Genomic DNA, 4,271 nt, shown 5'->3' with positions numbered 1-4,271 from the left:
TGAGTTGGATTTGGTTGATAAGTCAGGATGGGTATTTAAAATAGAGGGTTAGGATGAATATGGGTCAAGATGGGTAAAACTAACTCATCTTGACCCAAATGAAGGTTGACATATAAAAGATTTTAAAAACCCTTCAAAAAAAATTCAAAAAAACTATTAAAAAAATAATAACTCAAAATATAAATAAAAAACGCAAAATGTAAAATAAATAAAATGTTTCCCCCATCATCCTCGTTCGTTAAAAAAAAACTCTGTTTCGTACCGGTTCAGGTTCAAGTTTTTCGGGGGTTTTTTTCGGTTCGGATTTGTTTTTTTCATTTCGGTCGGTTTCGGTATCTTTTCGTTTCAATTATTTCGGTTTCGATTTCTCGGTTTTTCGGTCTCAGTGTTGTTTTCTTTTAGTCAGCTTTTTTGGTTTCATTTCATTTTTCTTGTTTCGTTTCGATTCATTTGTTTTATTTTGGTCAGTTACGTTTCAGTTTTTTTGTTTCGTTTTGGTAAGCTTTTTGATTGCATTTCGCTTTTTTTGTTTCGTTTTGGTCAGTTTTTCTTTTTCGGTTCAGTTTCGTTTCAATTTTTTTGTTTCGTTTGGTCTGTTCGGTGTTTTTGATTCGTTTTGGTCAGGTTTTTAAACTGCATTTAGTTTTTTTAAGTTTCCTTTTGGTCAGTTTTTCAGTTTCAATTCGATTTTTGTGTTTCGTTTCGGTCATTTTTTCTATTTTGGTTCAGTTTCGTTTCTGTTTTTTTGTTTCGCTTTGGTCGGTTCGTTGTTTTTGTTTTGTTTTTGTCAGCTTTTCAGTTGCATTTCGCTTTTTTTGTTTCGTTTTGGTCGTTTTTCTATTTCGGTTAAGTTTCGCTTTGTTTTTTTTTGTTTTGTTTCGGTCGATTCGGTGTTTTTGTTTTGTATTGATTTAAGCTTTTCAGTTGCATTTCACTGTTTTTGTTTCGTTTTGGTCAGCTTTTCGGTTTCATATTGGTTTTTTTGTTTCGTTTTGGTCGTTTCTCTATTTCAATTCAGTTTCGTTTCGGTTTTTTTGTTTCGTTTTGGTCGATTCGGTGTTTTTGGTTTGTTTTGGTCCGCTTCTCAGTTGCATTTCACTTTTTTTGTTTCGTTTTGGTCAACTTTTCGGTTTCATATCGGTTTTTTTGTTTCGTTTTGGTCGTTTTTGTATTTCGATTCAGTTTTGTTTCGGTTTGGTCGATTCGGTGTTTTTGTTTAGTTTTGGTTAGCTTTTCGGTTGCATTTCGTTTTTTTTTGTTTTGTTTTGGTCAGTTTTTCGGTTTCAATCCCGTTTTTTTGTTTCGTTTTGGTCGTTTTTCTATTTTGGTTCAGTTTCGTTTTTGTTTCGTTTTAGTCGGTTCGGGGTTTTTGTTTCTTTTTTATCGTTTTTTGGGTTTCGGATGAGTTTTGTTTCGCACGTGATAGTTTGGGTATTTTGAAATATATAAATTTTGGATAACTTGGATATTTTGTTTTGACCCATTTTAACCTATAAATGAAACTCACTTGTATATTTCTAACCCATCCTGACCCACTTGAAGAATTTTTATGATCCATCATAACCCATTTTACTTTTAAAGTTTATCCATCTTGACCCAAAACAATCCATTTGGGTTGGGTATGCCACCCTTAATCATACTGATGTCTATCTAACGGGTGTTTAGGAATCTTTATTTTACATTTTTACAACTTTTTATTAAGTTAATAAGTCACAAAAATATAATTTATGAAACTTTTTCTCTAACAATATAAGCACTCCCAAACATCTTTTTATTTTTCAAAAAGTTTATAAATTATAAGTTAATAAAAATAAGTAATCTCAAACATCTCCCTAGTGTTGAAAACCCATTCCAAACTCATTGGATATCTATCTAGTTTTGATAACTAGCCAATTACATCGGGTAAGTAACTATCAGTTAATTATAAAAGATAATTATTATTACATGTTACAAATAACTAATCATACACAACAAATAATTGTTACAAACAAGTTTTAATGGACCTTTAATGCTCAAATTTTCATATGATACATCTAGTTCTAACAAAAACTACAAGATAAAAATAATACAATTTCACCAAAAATCTAATTAATAACTTTTAAGATATATTGTATGTCATGTCACTCGGGTATATAATCGGATAAACTGAGCTATGTAATAGGGTAATTGGGTACGGTAGTCGGACACATTACAAATTCCATACTCGTTATAAACCCCTGAAAATCTTCAAAAGTTATTCTAACTTGTCCCATACCTTAGTGCAACGGGCATTTCATGTCCCCAAGTATTTTGGATTTTCTCAACGACTTTAAATGGCACCCTAAATAAAAATGGGTGATTAAGACACATAACAACCAAGTAGAGGCGTGTTCGGTTCGGGCAATGGCAATAATCGAAACCATAACTGAAATTTTTGGTTATTAAAAAACAAGAACCCTTTGGTTTCGGTTTATCGATTATTAACGGTTAGTTTAGCTCGGTTAATTAATCGGCAAACCCAAACTTTTAACACGAACTAAATTTTTGTTGACCTTTGTTAAGAAATCTACTAAAATCAAAGCCATGCACATTATAAACAATTAGATTATACACATTAGTTCCAAACATACATAAAGGAATACTCATGAACACAATTTTAAGTTTTAACAGTTGATGAGCTAACTAGCAAATAACTTAAAGTCACTGTCATTCGATACGAATTAATAAATGTTACTAATGGAATGAAATATTAAAACCAAGCATACAATGGTTAAAGAAAGTTGAATAAATATCATTTTGAAGTACTAGAACATAGTCTAACTAGAAGAAGATGATTCTTACGATAAAAGTATTGGTTAATTGGTTCGGTAATTTCTGATTATTATAAAATAGGTAACTAAAACCGAATAAAAAAAATCAATTATTCAAAAAATCAAAAGGTTAATCGTAAGCCTTTTAGTTTGAGTTTTTCAATTAATTCTACAAAACAATTTTTTAATTAGAACCCTAAAATCGGACCGTACTTGACAGCCCAAAACCCTACCTAGTTTGCTATATATGCCGCCGCTAGCTTCATCCTTAACCATTGCGGCTTAATCCCTTCTTTCTTTCTATCCAGACAACATCGTCTCTGATCTCTGTGTTCGTTCTTATTTATATTTTTGAATCTGTTTTTTGTGAATATGATGATTATTATTGTCGCCCCAGCCTTACGAGCTTCGTTAATATACTTAGTTCTCTGGTGATAGACATATTAATTAATAATCTGATTCATTGTTTTTTGTTTTTAATTTTTAATTTGTGAATTAGGATTGAAGTGATGATTTATTTTACCCAATTTCGTCTGCACTGTTGTATGATGATCTATAATACATGCACTACCATCTGATCAGTCCTTTGTAAAATTATCATTATTATTATTGCAATCGATGATGCAAATATTTATTTTAAACTGATGTTTATCTGTGATTAACTTAAATTATCACCATCTTTCGGCTGAGATTGCTTCAAACTTTGTGTTTTTGTTATATATATATTTTTCAACTTTTATTGCCTTTGGTATCTGATGTCTGGACCTAATTAATGTTCTAGACATCTCGTTTAACGGGCAGATAGCGATGAAAACAGGTTTGCGACACAGTTTGCTGATATATTCCAAAGCTTACTGTTACTTATATATTGCTGTTTACATTTTTAGTTTCTGTTGTATCTATTTTATACTAATTATAAATTTGTTGTTTGGGAATTGAATACTGGGGAACCAGATGATGGGATTGCTTTTACAGTGATCAAACCATGATGCGGACCGATGTAGCTTTAATTAGCTTTTGTGGATAAAAATTTGGTTTCTGATGGTTCCTCTGTTACTGATCTTTTTTATAAACTGGTTCTTTTTTTTTATGTTTTTTATAGTTTTCTGAATAAAAATTAAGTTGATTTTGAAAATATGTCAAATGGTTAATGATACTGTTATACGCGTTGGTTTATGTATATGGATCATTTAGTTGGTGTGTTTAAAATTGTTATTGCTTGTTTTACACTTTTATGATCATTGGCAATGCAGAATCACAAATGTTACGTTGAGAAGTGAATGAAAAGTATTTTGTTACTTGTTCTAATGGAAGATGGAAGTGAATGTGAGAGGCAGTGGTGCACTGGCTAGGCCCTGGTTAAATCCTAATTAATCTTGCCATAAATCAGTATTAATCAGCGGTTTCTGGTGACATTTTGGCCAAAATCAGCGCTTTATGACGAGATTCTAGTAAAAAATTAGGGGTCTGTAGTGAGATTTT

General features: G+C 31.1%; 4 non-coding genes across 4 annotated transcripts; all 4 read left to right on the top strand.

Annotated features, from left to right (window-relative positions):
- Positions 1-3,157: 3,157 nt before the first annotated feature.
- LOC143535886 (small nucleolar RNA U31b) lies at positions 3,158-3,251 on the top strand. The gene has a single exon (XR_013135789.1). It is a non-coding gene; the product is annotated as a small nucleolar RNA U31b (small nucleolar RNA).
- Positions 3,252-3,288: 37 nt separating this feature from the next.
- Positions 3,289-3,373, top strand: LOC143535882 (small nucleolar RNA Z195/SNORD33/SNORD32 family). Its single transcript, XR_013135786.1, has one exon. It is a non-coding gene; the product is annotated as a small nucleolar RNA Z195/SNORD33/SNORD32 family (small nucleolar RNA).
- Positions 3,374-3,399: 26 nt separating this feature from the next.
- On the top strand, positions 3,400-3,485 carry LOC143535883 (small nucleolar RNA Z196/R39/R59 family). Its single transcript, XR_013135787.1, has one exon. It is a non-coding gene; the product is annotated as a small nucleolar RNA Z196/R39/R59 family (small nucleolar RNA).
- A 41-nt stretch (positions 3,486-3,526) lies between these two features.
- LOC143535885 (small nucleolar RNA F1/F2/snoR5a) lies at positions 3,527-3,672 on the top strand. The gene has a single exon (XR_013135788.1). It is a non-coding gene; the product is annotated as a small nucleolar RNA F1/F2/snoR5a (small nucleolar RNA).
- The last annotated feature ends 599 nt before the right edge of the window (positions 3,673-4,271 follow it).

This window comes from Bidens hawaiensis, unplaced genomic scaffold, assembly GCF_021521415.1.
Source record: "Bidens hawaiensis isolate Kalapana, Puna unplaced genomic scaffold, B.hawaiensis_p1.1 tig00010669_1, whole genome shotgun sequence".
Taxonomy (NCBI): domain Eukaryota; kingdom Viridiplantae; phylum Streptophyta; class Magnoliopsida; order Asterales; family Asteraceae; genus Bidens; species Bidens hawaiensis.
This window is presented reverse-complemented; position numbering and strand designations above follow the sequence as displayed.